The sequence below is a fragment of the Microtus oregoni genome, unplaced genomic scaffold, assembly GCF_018167655.1.
Source record: "Microtus oregoni isolate MIOR12 unplaced genomic scaffold, Mior012 000013F_ref0000133, whole genome shotgun sequence".
Lineage (NCBI taxonomy): Eukaryota > Metazoa > Chordata > Mammalia > Rodentia > Cricetidae > Microtus > Microtus oregoni.
Genome location: NW_024543072.1, coordinates 28,972,842 through 28,988,644, shown reverse-complemented (window position 1 = coordinate 28,988,644; position 15,803 = coordinate 28,972,842). Strand labels below are relative to the sequence as shown.

Genomic DNA, 15,803 nt, shown 5'->3' with positions numbered 1-15,803 from the left:
AAAATCTTTCCCATGTTAAGACTGGGGAACACCAGAGTGCAGGGTGCTAGGAGCAGTTTGTAATCTCCAACAAGGCAAAACTCTCATTAATTCATCAAATATTTTTTTCTAAGGTATCTGTTTCTGAATCAGTCAATTAGATATCATTCATGTAATGGTAAATTATAGATTCAGGAAACTGTTTATGAATTAGTTCTATTGGCTGTTGTACAAAATATTGACATAAGGTAGGGCTGTTTAACATTCCTTGTGAAAGAATTTATGTCTTAAAAATACTTTTTATTGTGTAAAAGTATCTGTCACAGACATTCTGACATAAATATGCTACTGTTTATACAATGTATATGTCTAAAACTTCTGTTTTTACAAACTCAAAGAATTCTTGTGAGTTCCAGGGAGCTGAATTGAAGGATCCACCTTAAAGAGGTCAGATACATCCCCCTCAATTCCCTGGTCTTAAAATTTTTCCCTTAATTTAACGTTATCCTCTGTTCTGCCAATACCTTAAAAAGGTATAAGAGACACCAGACATTTCCATACCACAAACACAGGACAGAAGCAAAGAGACTAGCTATGCCAGGATATGACCAGCACCCAGCCTTCTCAGGTCCCCTCCAAAGATGATGCCCCTAAATAAAAAGGAAGCAGTTTTGAGAATCTGCGGCCCCAATTCCTTTAACCTGTGGTGCCTAACCTCCCACCTTTTTATTATAAAAAAAGAGATGGGAATGTAATGGTCTGCTCTGTTCCTTTAAGAGACAAGTCATGCCCACTCCTTCCTCCATCTGCTGAGGCAGGCTGATCTTCAGTTTCCAGCCTGAGTCCCTTCCTTTCTGTCTCTCACTCTCTCTCAAAGAGGCAGCTTCTGCCTCTCCCTTCTCTCTACTTCTCCCCCTCACTGTTTCTCTCTCTGTCTCTCTGTCTCTCTCTCTGTCTCTCTCTCTCTCTCTGTTCTTCCCCCTTCTCGCCTTCCCTTCCATAACCCACTAAATGAATAATGCAGGTTCACTTTGCATGGCATGCCTATCTGTCTCTGTCTCTCACCTGCTACATGGCTTCGTGCCTGGGACCCGACTGCCTTTGTGGTTGGCTGTGGTCTCAGGACCCACTGCCCACTGCCATTTGGGGACTGGCAGCATGGTCTCATGGCCTGCTGCTGCCACTTGGGGATCTGCAGCATTTTTACTTAAACCATAACACTTACATCCTCAAAGAGTACCATGATTTGCAAAGGCTTTAACAGACCTATTATCCACTAAAAGTTTTACTCTTGTATAAAGACTACTACAAAGAGGAAAACTTTACCACACTCATTACCCCTTTTTCTCTGGCCAAACTTTGGTGTCACACACCTTTAATCTCAGAACTTGGGAAGGACAGGCACATATCTAGGACTTCAAGGCCAGCATGGTCTACAAATAATTTCCAGGACAGCCTCCAATGCTACATAGAAACCCTGCCCCCAATTTTTTTTTAAAAAAGTTTCTCTGCAGTATGATTCTTTCTCATGATTTTAAAATTGATAACACATTCAAAGGCTTTACAACATTGGATAAATTTGTAGGGCTTCTATCAAGTATGTGTTCTTTGATGGATATAAAGACTTCTATGACATACAAAGGCTTTAATACATTGATTATATTTGTAAGGTTTCTCTCCAGTATGTGTTCTTTAGTGATGTTGGAGAACACTGACATATGAAATGGCTTTACCTGGGATGGAGAGATGGTTCAGCAGTTAAGGGCATTGCCTGCTCTTTCAAAGGTCCTGAGTTCAATTCCTGGCAACCACATGGTGGCTCACAACCATCTGTAATGAGGTCTGGTGCCCTCTTCTGACCTGAAGGCATACACACAGACAGAATATTGTATTCATAATAAATAAATAGCCGGGCGGTGGTGGCGCACACCTTTAATCCCAGCACTCGGGAGGCAGGTGGATCTCTGTGAGTTCGAGGCCAGCCTGGTCTACAAGAGCTAGTGCCAGGGCAGGCTCCAAAGCTACAGAGAAACCCTGTCTCGAAAAACTAACTTTTTTAAAAAGAAAGAAATGGCTTTACCACATTGATTACATTGATAAGATTTCTTTCCAGTATGTTTTCTTTCATGCATTTGGAGTTTAGAGCATCATGAAAAACCTTTATCACATTGATTACATTAAAGTTCTTCTCTCCTCTATGTGTTCATTTATGTCTGTGAAGCTCACAATGAATTGCAAAAGCTTTACCGCATTGATTACATTAATAAGACTTCTCTCCATCATGCTTTTTTATATTATTATTTTGGTTCCTACTAAGTTGTGAAAAGACTTTACCACATTGATTACATTCATAGGGTTTATCTTCAGTATGTGCTCTTTTGTGAAGGTAGAGACTACTGACCTATGAAATGGCTTTACCGCATTGATTATATTCATAGTGTGTTTCTCTAGTATGTGTTCTTTTGTGTATTTGGAGTTGAGAGCTCCTTGAAAATGCTTTATCACACTGATTACATTCAAAGAGCTTCTCTTCAGTCTGTGTTCTGTTATGTCTGTGAAGGTCTCCATGACTTGCAAAAGCTTTACCACATTGATTATATTGATAAGGTTTCTCTCCAGTATGTGTTCTTTGACGTACTTGGAGATTACATTTCTGCCAAAAGGCTTTATCACATTTGATTACATTTGTAGGGTTTCTCTCCAGTATGTGTCTTTTGATGTACTTGGAGATTGCTGTTCTGTGAAAAGGTTTTATCACAGTGGTTACACGTGTAGGGTTTATCACCAGTATGTGTTCTTTTATGTACTTGAAGATGATGGTGAAATGCAAAAATTATGGAATGCTTCACAAACTTCTGTGTCATCCTTGCTCAGGGGCCATGCTAATCTTTTCTGTATCGTTCCAATTTTAGTAAATGTGCTGCCGAAGCAAGCACTATAGCACATTACTAACAGGATAAAACTTCATAATCTTCCCAAATATTTGTTTCTGCTGTTCTCTACAGACATATAATGCAAATGGTCTTTTTCAAGTCCTATTCCAATTAAAGCTTAAAACTGGCTTTGGAGTTGGAGTGTTGCTCTCTCCTTCTCTAAACCCAAGCATGCTGATTAAAGGAAAATCTAAAAATCTCTGTCTCATGTCAGCAGAGCCACCTGATATGGAACAGAAGACAACAAAAATTAATAGACTATCCTATTGTAACTAAAATATAAATATTATCACTAAATTTATAATATGTCTATATATATTTAAATTTATAATATGTCTCTATATATTTAAATGATATTAATGGTCATATAAAGTACTAACTAATTCTACAAATAGGCTTCATCTAGCTTCCTATACATGATTTTGGACTTAGTCTGAAGCAGGTAACTAGGAATTAAGTTTGTGTACCCCAGATATACTTAATAGATTGTGGTTCCTTAACCTCTCAGAGATCTGCTGCATAAGACATTTAAGATGTTTTTCTGTAGTGAACTGTGACCATTTCTAACAGCAAACTTTGAAATCTCCAAAGAGATGATGGGGCCCCACAGCAATTCCACCTGGATTGTGGTAATGCCATTAAGCTAACAAACACCATCTAAATATCAGCTTTGAACTATAATCCACTCAGGACAATTTCAACACTGTTAGCTGAGATGGTTCATCCTCACAGACTATCTAGCCAAGACTTCAGATAAGCTCTACACTTTCCCATCACACAGAAACTGAACAAAAAATGATACAGCTAGCTCTCCTAGGGCTTAGTCATTAACCCACTTTCTCAGGGTTCCCTAAAGATGTCATTACCACATTACCAGGAATTAATTTTAAGAATATGACAACCACATTCCCAAGAGGTGGGGTGGATATTTCTGGTCATTTGATGGGCTATGAATGTTTGTCATCATTGGGGGGGGGGTTGCAAATTGTTGCCAGTCATGGTAAAGAAGGAAACTAAGCAAAGGTTGGATTTAACGATCTAGTTCTGGGGGGAAAAAGACAGGGGGGATATGGATAGGATAGAATAAAAAGGTAGATTATTGAATCTATTTAAACTAAAAAGCAACTATTAATCTCAAATATTTTACATTGGTGTAGATTTTTATATATTGATATAAATTTAAGGTTTTTATTAGAACGTACTCTTTATATATAGATATATGTTCCTACTCTTATTTAAGGTATTTTTGTATATTGATGCAAGTATTTATATATGTTGTAATAGGAGCGGCGGGGCTGCATCCCCGGCACCCGGCCTCCCACATGGCTAGCTTATGCCCCGAAATAATTACACGGAAACTGTATTCTTTTAAACACCACTTGGCCCATTATATCTAGCCTTTTCTCAGCTAACTCTCACACCTGGATTAGCCCATTTCTTATAATCTGTGTAGCCCACGAGCTGGCTTACCAAGAATGATCTTAACCTGCGTCTGCCTGGAGTGGGAGAATCATGGTGGCTCCTGATTCAGCTTCTTTCTCCCAGCATTCTGTTCTGTTTTCTCCGCCTACCTAAGGGTTGGCCTATCAAATGGGTCTAGGCAGTTTCTTTATTAATAACAAATAACTCCCACATCATATATATATATATATATATATATATTCGTGTTTAAGGTATTATACTTATGCAGCTCATTTTAAAATGTAATGTATAATTTAGAAATACAGGTTAGTAGTTAGTCATCTATAATAATCAAAGTTGTAGTTATGTTAGGTATGTGTTCAGTGTTAAACAGAGATTTATTTTAGATAGATGGGTAGTCTTCAAACACCTCAGAGATCTACAGAATATGGCATTTAAGATGTTTCAATAACCTAAGGCTTTTCAAGAAAATGAGACACATCTGCTCTTGGCAACACCAATTTATTTCAAAAAAGGAGGATGGGTACCAAAGAACCACCATTTGGAGTTTGCTTTTGTTGTGACAAAGTTAGCCACTGAGCAAGAAACTGCCCTTGCCTTGACTGCTAACAGCTGTAGTAGAACAAGCAGGGCACAAAAGAAGGAGGCTGCCAAACTTTTCCAAGACAAGGTAAGACAGTCCTTCAAAATTCCTGCTTCATAGAAAAGTCTGTCAGATATTCTAGGCCTGTAGACCAAAGATGGATGCCCCAGCATTACAGGGAAACCTTGGGTGACTGTCCAGCCGGCCAGCTGCTTCTGTCATTTCTATAGTTTTAGAAGATGCTTGCTCTGTACTTCCTGTTTACTCAGGTAATATTATCTCTTCCTTGGATCTCTAATGGAATTGAAGATGATGTAGTTAATGCAGGTAAAAGGGACAACTGAAGCAGGAAAACCAACCAATCCTTGAGCAGGAAACCAAGCAATTCCTGAGTACCCTGGCTCTGAACCCAGAGCCAGTGAAAGAAATACACCCTAGATCTGAGACCTGAACCAGGGAAAGAAATACGTTTAATTCTGAAACCGGAACTAAAGAAACATGCCCTAACTCTAAAACCACTGTCAAAGAAACACACTTTGTCCTCAGAATCAGAGCCAGTGAAAGAAATATGCCCTGGCCCTAAATTTAGAGCTAAATGTCTAAAAAGAACCACTGAAAGAAATATAGTTTCACCAGGCAGTGGTGGTGCATGCCTTTAATCCCATCACTTGGGAGGCAGAAGCAGGCGGATCTCTGTGAGTTCAAGGCCAGCCTGATCTACAAGAGTTAGCTCTAGGGAAAGCTCCAAAACTACAAAGAAACTCTGTCTCGAAAAAAACAAACAAACAAAACAAAACAAAAACCCACAGTTTGGCCCTGAAATCAGAGCCATCTCTGCCCCTGACCACCTAATGTAACCAGTCCCTGAGCAGGGAAAGCTAACCAATCCCTCTTCTTCCTCTGCCCCTAGGAAGCCCTATGTAAGCTTGTCTGCCTGTTCAGTTGGAGGCTGTCTTTCACCAACCTGGCAGAGGCAGACACTCTCCTGGACTCCTTCGACCCAAATAAATCTCTTTCTCAAACGAGTCTTCGGTGATGATCTTCATTAGTTGGTGCAGAATAGAACATAGCTGCTATGTCCCTTAGGGGACTGAGTTGAAAAACCTTGCTGAGGGGGCTGGAGAGATGGCTCAGTGGTTAAGAGCATTGCCTGCTCTTCCAAAGGTCCTGAGTTCAATTCCTGGCAACCACATGGTGGCTCACAACCATCTGTAATGAGGTCTGGTGCTCTCTTCTGGCCTGCAGACATACACACAGACAGAATATTGTATACATAATAAATAAATAAATAAACAAATAAACAAATAAATAAATAAATATGTTTTTTAAAACATAGGGGGTCTGAGCAAGGTTGAGCAGAACAGAAGAACAGAAGCTTGCTGGGGTGCTCCCTAAGTGGGGTTGAACAAGGCTGAGCAGAAAAAGACTTTTCACTGGAGCCAGAGGAGATTGCTACATTTCTGTAGGGACTTCCACTTCAGCAGAGTGTTAGCAAAAGAAGTAACATCTTAGGTGGAAGAAGAAGCCTATAGCTCTGCTAGGACACTCCTTAAGGGGAATAGAGCACAGCTCAGCTGTAGCTGCTCTCCCAGAGAAGAGATTGCTATATTCTGCAGGGAGACCATCCCCCACCACACCCCAACTTCCTGTAGTCTGGTTTCCCAACAAGTCAGAACACCTTTCCCGGTAGGGCTGAGCTGTCCTGTTGTGGCTCCATCCTCCAGAGCGGTCCTATTGTGGCTCAAGTATAGCCAGCCTGGCTTCCTGACAAGTCAGATACATTTCCCCACCAAGGCTGAGCTGTCCTGTAGTGACACCAGACTCCAGGACTGTCCTATTGTAGCTCTCTCTACCCTTCCAGAACTGTCCTACTGCATCTCTAAGTATAGCCTGGTTTCCCAACAGGTCAGGATATCTTTGCAGCTCCAAAGCTGTAATACTCACACTTGCCTACTGTTGTAGTTACAGTTTTCCTTGTTACTAAATTCAGAAAAGAAACTCCCAAAAGAGGTATAAGAGGTGTAAGGTTGAGAGACATAGGAGCCTAAATTGTTTATCTAAGAAAATGTTTTGAGGTCTAAGAAGATAGTTTGAGGTTGGTAATACAAGTTAGAATAGAAAATGTATTAGTTACAAAACTTTGAACTCACCAAGAGAGGATAGATAATAAAGTAGTTACTTTGAATTTGCAAATACAAAAAAACTGGACCACGTGAATCTAATCCTTACTTGATAATAATTATTATTTTTTTTTTGTTTGAGTTCCTGCCCTGGCTTCTCTCAGTGATGCACAATGACGTGGAAGTGTAAGTCAAACAGACCCTTTCCCTTCCCCCTACTTGATTTTGGTCAGCGTTTATCACAGCAACAGAAACCAAACTAGGACCGTGCCGTTCAGAGTCAAAGTGAGTCCGTTGTCTTCCTGGTCCCTACCACTGAGCATCTGGCACCTGAGTAACAAAGCCAAAGGAGACATCAAGTCGAATGGAAGGCAGAGCCTGCCTGTGGTTAAGAAGGACAGTGTTCTGAGGCCTTATATTCGCAAAAGTTTGCCAGTGAGGCTGAGTCAGTGCAGCAAGATGGGGAAGGGATTGGGTTTCACAGGCCTCGGAGGAGGATTTTCTTTCAAATAATGACCATGGTCATTTTAGATACATAATAATCGGTATAGTCACTTTCCTTTCAAACTGGTCAGTTTAGAAAGGCTGAGCAAAATTTTCTGTTTTAAAAACATAGATGATGAAAATGCCCGAGTTTTAAAGTCAAAAATTCTTAAAATAAACTTGTATTCATATGTTCCCTAGATTTTCTAGAAAGATTTTGGGAAGCATAAATTGGCCATACAGTCCTCTCTCAAAATCAGATCTTTGCAGAGTGAAAAGAAATGTCTGTCCTCGGGTCTCTTCAGGGTCTTTTCTCATCTTTTGGAAATCCCTTTATCCAAGGTTTTGTCGGAACTCCCAGAATGGCCTCAAATTTAAATCCTAAAGTTTCCTAAATCCTCTTGTCTCAATTTCCTGAGCTCTGGATTACTGGGATTATAGATTTGGACTACCATACCTAGTACTGCTTCTTTCTTTCTTTCTTTCTTTCTTTCTTTCTTTCTTTCTGTCTTCCTTCCTTCCTTCCTTTCTTCTTTCCTTTCTTCCTCCCTCCCTCCCTCCCTCTCTTTCTTTTTTCTTCCTCCCTTCCTTTCTTCCTTCCTTTCTTTTCTTTTTTGGACAAAGGGTCTCAATATGTAGTCCTATCTATAGACCAGGCTGGCCTCCAGAGCACAGAAATCCTCCTGCCTCTCAAACTCTGGAATTAAAGGTGTGTGCCACCATGCCTAGCTATGTGAATTATTTTATATGTTTATGTATTTTAAACATATGAATGTGCTTATATATGAATGCATTATGTCACATACAGATTCATGTAACCACCAACCAAATAAAAATATAGATTTTTTTTATCAACACAAAGAAACTTCTGTTGTTACCTCATAATCTTCAAGTCCCAACAATTGCTGATATGTTTCAAATGACTATAATTCATTCTCTCTCTCTTTTATTTTATTTATTTTTCAAGACAGGGTTTCTCTGTATAACTTTGGAGTTTGTCCTAGAACAGCCTGCAACTCTCAGAAATCTGCTGCCTCTGCCTCCCGAGTGCTGGGATTAAAGTTGTGTGCCACCACTGCCTGGTTGTAGTTCATTCTCTTATATTCTGGGCATAAAGTTCAGAGTCCTAGCACACACACACACACACTCATGGAGAGAGAGAGAGAGAGAGAGAGAGAGAGAGAGAGAGAGAGAGAGAATGTTATATGAATGAAATCATGCAATATGTAACCTTTTGAGACTGACTCTCATCTTCAGAGCTACGCAAATCGGTGTGTTCCACACATCTGTCTATTAAGTAATAGTCAATGACTAAATCAGCTGGTCCATTTGCTCTTTAAAGAACATCTGGATTAGCCAGGAGGTGGTGGCACACACCTTTAATCCCAGCCCTGGGGAGTCAGAGACAGGCGGATCTTTGTGAGTTCAAGGCCACTCTGTTCTACAGAGAGAGTTTCAGGGAAGCCAGGGTTACACAGAGAAATCCTGTCTCAAAATGCCTCCAAATAAAAAACAGTGTTGACCATGCCATTTCACTTAACCTCTGTGAGATGTCGGCCAAGTGGCTCTAGATCTTTGGTAATATGTAGTGCTATCAGCCTTTTGGGTTTTGAAACAGGGTTTTGCTATGTTCATAGCACACACTAACCCCAAACTTCAATCCTCTTTCCTGGACTCCTGTGTGCTAGGATTACATGTACGCATGACACACTTAGCTGGGATGCCCCCACAATAGATAGGTAGGGTAATCCTCCCATTTTAATTGGATTTCCCTAATGGTTCTTGATATTAATGGTTTTTTTCTATTTGCCTACTTGCAATACATCTTTGGTGAAGTGTCATCCTCTTTGGTGACATATTTTTTATCATTGGTAAAGTCTTTTGACCATATAATAGTTAGGTTGTGTTTTTCAAATTCGTGTACAAATTATTCAAACTTAAAATTTACCATTTTTGAGGTTTGAAGTGTACAGTTTAGTGGTATGGATAATATTCACACTCTTATTATTATTTATTCACTCATGTTTAATGAATGTCAGTGTACCCGGGTATATGCATGTGTACTACATGTGAGTAAGAGCCCTTGGAAGTTAGAAGAAGACACTGGATCTTTTGGAACTGGAGTTGCAGACGGTTGTGAACTGCCATGTGGGTGCTAGGAATGCAGCTGGGTCCTCTGCAAGACCAGTAAGTGCTCTTAACCACTGAGCCATTTCTCCAGCCCACATTCACACTCTAACCATCCCCACCAGCCATCTCTAGAACTGTCTCATTTTCCCAGATGAATCTTCTCAACCATAAACAGTACCTCCCACTCTCTCCTCCATTCCCTGGCAACCACAGTTCTACTTTCTTTCTCTGAGTTTGGATCTTTTAGGTACTGGATAAAAGTGTCACATCCAGAGTTTGTCATTTTGTAACTATCTTAATTCCCTTAGTATGATATCACATGGGTGTCACGTTTCTCTTTTTCCTGTGGCTGAATAATATTCTTTTGTGTGTTTATACCACATTTCGTTTACCTCACTCATTTGTTTTGAGTATTTGGCTTTTATGAATGCTGGCGTTATGAATATGGGTGTACAAATGACTATTCGAATCATGAGTTTCAGTGTGTGTGTGTTGCTGGGGATCAAACTCAGGGCTTTTGTGCATGCTGGGCATGTCGCTGAGCTACACCCTAGCCCTTTCTTTTTAATTCTTCAATTTCATAGACTCAGAGGTGAAATGACTATATTATGAGGTGATTAGATGCTCAGTTTTTTTTTTAGTATTTCCTCATATAAAATTCCACAGCAGTTATATATGCACCAGAAGTGCACATTTTTCTATATATACTCTTTCCCCTCCTACTGTATGAATTTAACACTATCCTAATGTGTATGAAGTGATGTCTTATGATTTTGGTTTGCTTTTTATCTAATAATTCTGTTGAGTATATCGTCTATATGTTTATAAATAATAATATCTATCTATCTCATTAATATCTGTCTGCCTGTCCACCTGTTTCATAGAGAATATCCAGGAAGAATTAGGAAAAAAGCATAGCACAAAGTTTAAAAATAAGGATGACATACTAAATCCCACCTAGGGACAAAATACATTTTATAATTTTGGTGTATTCTTTTCTGATATATCCATATACACTTATGCTCATTTTGTTTTATTTTTTTTTTTGTTTCCCAAGACAGGGTTACTCTATGTATAGCTCTGGCTGTTCTGGCACTCACTTTGTAGACCAGGCTGGCCTCAGACTCACAGAGATCTGCTCATCTCTGCCTCCCAAGTGCTGGTTTAAACTTATGCCTTATTCTCCTTTAGTTTTAGTTTTTACATTTTAGTTTTTAAATTTTGAAGGCTGGGTATTGTGATGTATATCTGTAATCCCAGCTGTCAAGATAGTGAGAACCTGGAGTCTTGGGCTACATACCAGGACTTCATCTCAAAACACACACACACACACACACACACACACACACACACACACACTCCCCCACCATGCACACATTATAATAAGTTGATGAAGTAAGATGTTTTTGAGTGAGAAACCTATCCCACTGCAGGAAAACAGTTCCAGTGGTGCAGAAAACCCAGGTAATCACCTACCTTCCTGAGAAGTCTCCAGAGAGCAGGGCAATGACACATACAGGTAAAGAAGTTTAGAGACAGGTACAGATGCAGATGTGTGAAGGAGATAATGAAGCTGAGAAGTCACTTTAAGCTAGAGGCAAATGGGAGAACCAGGGACCTCGGTCAGTGCAGGGCACCGCAGACCTTGCTCAGTCTGCAGGCCTGAGAACTTGGGTGGTGCATGTAAAATCCTCAAGCCTGTATCTCTGATGGTGGCTGAGGTTGGAAGTGTGGCATCTCTTTCTAGGGAGATGGGGAAAGAACATACTTGCCTCTCTCTTTTCATTCCAGCTGGGCCCTCTGCTGTGGATGTGGATGCAAAACAACTCTCTGTGCAAAGGGAATACGAGTTTATTCTGACCCAGATATGAGTGAACATGGCCTTGGAGCACAGATTCAGGTAGCCCCAAGTAACATGTTCCTTGTGGAAGCATTACATGGACTTTTATAGTCACAGAATGAAATAAGTAAAAAGCAAAAGCGTTTTTCAAAACACCAGGTTTGTTACAGCAAAGCAGGAAATAGTCAGCTCTTTCTATTTTTTTTTTTTTTTTTTTTTTTGGATTTTTCGAGACAGGGTTTCTCCGTAGCTTTTGGTTCCTGTCCTGGAACTAGCTCTTGTAGACCAGGCTGGCCTCGAACTCACAGAGATCCGCCTGCCTCCGCCTCCCGAGTGCTGGGATTAAAGGCGTGCGCCACCACCGCCCGGCTAGCTCTTTCTATTTTAACTAATAACGAATAGAGCAATTTTAAAAAATGTATGTGACTATGCATGTTTGTGTACATGTTGTGGAGGTATATTTCCATATGCATGTTTGGAAGTTAGGAATCAACATTGAATATCATCCTCTGTCTATCTTCACCTTACATTTTGAGACAAGTCTCTCCCTGAACCTGGGGCTCATGGATAGATTGGAGCAGCTGGTCAGAGAGCCCCTGGGATCTTCTGCGTCTTCTCCTCCAGAGCTGAGGTTATAAGCTGTACCCAACATTACATGGATGCTAGAGATCCAAACTAAGGTAAGCACGTTACCCACTAAGCCCCGGTTTTGAAAATTGTATGTAGATGTCCTAGTTGTGGCACTATGCTATGATGAAACACCATGTTGTGGACAGGGTTTATTGGGTTTCCACATTATAGTTTATCACTGAAGGAAGTCAGCATAGTAGCTTAAACATGGCAGGAACCTGGAGATGGGAGCTGATGCACAGGCCGTGAAGGGTGCCGTTTACTTCCTTACTCTCCAAGGCTTGCTCAGCCTGGTTTCTCATTGATCCCAGGACCATCATCTATCATCCTAGGGGATAACCCCACCCACAATGGCCTGGGCTCTCCTCCATCAATCACTAATTAAGAAAATGCCCTACAAACTTGCCTGCTTACAGTCTAATCTCTCTCTCTCTCTCTCTCTCTCTCTCTCTATCTATCTATCTATCAATCTATCTATCTTCTATCTATCTATCTATGTATCTATCTATCATCTATCTATTATCTATCAATCATCTATCTATCATCTATCTATCTATCTATCTATCTATCTATCTATCTATCTATCTATCATCTATCATCTATCTATTTATCATCTATCGGTTGGTAAAGGATGAAATGAGTACCGTAGTGGCCACCCTAAACAAAATGATTCTTTGGGGGAAAAATCCCTGCCACCTAGGAACCAGGAATTCCATTGTTCCCTCCTAATTACACCAAGAACAGGAATGTTAGAGATTTCCTAGACTCAGGTGATCCCAAGGATGAAATGCCTACAGTTCTTATCCCAAGCCTGAGGCTGTGAAAGGCAAGAGTTCAGTTAATAAATACAGAGAAATCAGAATGGTCTGGTAAAACGAAAAAAGAGGAAGACATAAGAGATAAAGTTCTCCATTCCCTTGGAGGCTTGGGGGAAAGTTCCTGCTTGATAAAGCAGTCCTGGCCCTTCATTAACACATGACTGGTGCGGTGCAGGTGCCTAAAGTCATAGTCAAGACTAGATTCCTCAAGGCCTGATCTCAAACCACGCCCCAGCTCAAGTCCCCTTGTCTCCCATTTAATCCTATGTGCAACTATAGAGTATAAAAGGTGCAATCTTTTTTTCAATTAAATGCTGCTGGCAGCCATCCTGGTTCACCTTCAGTGGCTGCCTCCCGCCCCTCCCCCTCCACCCCGCTGAATCTACACATCCTCTTTGGGTCCCCCACCCCCGAAACAGGTCTCCACATCACAGGCCGTGTGGAGCTGTGGTAATACTATATTCCCCTGTCTTCCCGTCCTCTCCTGTCCCAGCCTGCATGCAGTTAGGTGGTTCTTCAGTGTCGGTGGCAGCAGCAGGAAAGTGGGCATTTGGAATTGAGAAGGGCTCCTAGTCTGTGGCCAGAGCAGCTGTGTTTCCAAGATCCTGCAGAGAATCCTCACTGCCTTTCCTCTCTGGTCTCTTGGTCTCTGATGTAGAATCAGGGTTGGGAAATTGCACACCAAAGCAGAGAAAGCTCGTCACCTATTCATGGAGTGATAGGCAGGGGGCGTGTGTGTGCTTTCTCTGGAGTCAGTCCTGAATTCAGACACTATCTTTTATGATGGCAATGAAGACATCTCGGACAACTCTTCAGTGCCATAAATCTCCCTCTTCCTCTTCCTCTCCTGGAGTCACACTTGAGCAGAATCCAATCCAATTGCCCTCTGCTGGTGGAGAAGGCAGTTTGTGGCTTTTAGAGACCCGCTCTCACTGGTGTGGGTGTGGCAGCAACAGAAGCTGGGTGGAGGAAAGGCGGGGCCTCCTAGGGTCAGGTGACCCCCCCCCCCCCCATAGACTGGAATAAGCTTTGATGTGTGAGCAAGAAGAAAACATGAGGCCTCAGACTCACGTGAGATATGATGGAATTAGCAGGTACTCAATCAACTGGTTTACTGAGCAAAATAAGAGGGGAAGCCCCTGAGGGCAAAGGGTTTGTCTGACCAAATAGCGTACGGTGTTGTAGAAAGAAAAATAGAGCAGTTATCATCAGCTAAGCCATGATTCATCGTCCCAAGTATCACTATCAGCAGGTCTCCTTGCAGAGGACAGAGGGTGAAGAGCAGTTCAGATTTTCCCAGGAAATGTCTCTTCTGTGATGTCTTAAATTAGTGCTCAGAATACGGGGCAAAGGGGATTCACACAGTTGCTGTCCACAGAGGCCTTGCCGCTTCTCTTGGTTGCAAAAGTCCGGCGGTTCTGCCTTGTTCTGATTGGGGAAGCAGCTGTCCAGAGAGGCAGTCTTTTAGTTCTTATTTTGGTCTTGATGATGCTGATTCGTGAAAAGGCCTCCAAAGCAGTGCATATCTGCTATGGATAGGATATAAAATATCCCCCATAGGAGGCTCATATGTTTGAATACTCAGTCACTGTTGGTGACAGTGTTTTGGGAGGGAGGTTGCAGATTCTTTATGAGGTAGGGCCCTACTGGAAGAAGTGGGTCACTGGGGGTAGGTTTTGAGTGAGCACAACCCCACTTCACACTGAGCTCTGAGTTCTATGTTTTCTTTCCTTTTTTTTTTACGATTTATTTATTTATTATGTATACAGTGTTCTGGCTGCATGTGTGTCTGCACCCCAGAAGAGGATACTAGATCTCATTACAGATGGTTGTGAACCACCATGTGGTTGTTGGGAATTGAACTCAGGACCTCTGGTAGGAAAGTCAGTGCTCTTAACCTCTGGGCCATCTCTCCAGCCCATGTTTCCTATCCTTGACAGATATGAGCAAGCATGTGCTATAAGTCCCTGACGCCAGGAAGCCTGCAGGCTCAGAGTCGTGTCTTCCCCTGCTAGGATGGGTTGCACCAGCTCAAATCATAAGTTAAAATGTACCCTTTCTCCCTTGCTGTCCAATCACAGGGAGGAGGAAAAAACCGAGTACAGCATCTTAATATCAAATTTGGGTTTTGGAAGCTTTAGTCATTCGGCTGTTTCAAAAACTCACCAAGGTGAATTCTCGCATGCTGTTTCTCAAAGATGACTATAGGCTTTTGCTTTGGACTTGATGTGTGTGGAGGTGTAAATGAGGATGGCTTCCATAGGCTCTGCTATTTAAATACTTGGTTCCTAGTAGGTGGAACTGTTTGGGAAGGGTTGGGGGATGTGGGTGGTCCTGCTGGAGGTTTGTCACAAAGGGTGAGCTTTGAAGTTTCAAAAGCCCACACCAGGCTCAGTTAGCTCTCTTTGCCTCATGATTGTGTCTCAGGATGTGAGCCTTCAACTCCAGCTCCAGTGCCAAGCCTTCTTGCCCAATGCCATGCTTCCTGCTCTGATGATCGAAACTATAAGCCTCAAATAAACACAAATAAGTTGGTCATGGTCTTATCACAGTATTGGAAAAGTAACTAAGAAAATGTATTTCAGATTTTCAATGTTTTCCAGAATTTAAAATATTTACATACACATAATAAAAAATCAGATTGGACTGAAGTGTAATGGTCTGTCCTGTCCCTTTAAGAGGCAAGCCATGTCCACTCCCCTCCTGAACCCTCCCCACCAAGGCAAGCTGATCTTCAGCTTCCAACCTGAGTCCCTTCCTTTTCTATCTCCCTCTTGAAGAAGCAGCTTCTGTCTCTCCCCACTTTTCCCACTTCTCCCCATCCCCCTTCTGTTTCTCTCTCTCTCTCTCTCTCTCTCTCTCTCT

General features: G+C 41.5%; 1 non-coding gene across 1 annotated transcript; it reads right to left on the bottom strand.

Moving 5' to 3' along the window:
* Nucleotides 1–2,808: 2,808 nt before the first annotated feature.
* Nucleotides 2,809–2,915, bottom strand: LOC121455467. Its single transcript, XR_005975494.1, has one exon. It is a non-coding gene; the product is annotated as a U6 spliceosomal RNA (small nuclear RNA).
* Nucleotides 2,916–15,803: the final 12,888 nt, after the last annotated feature.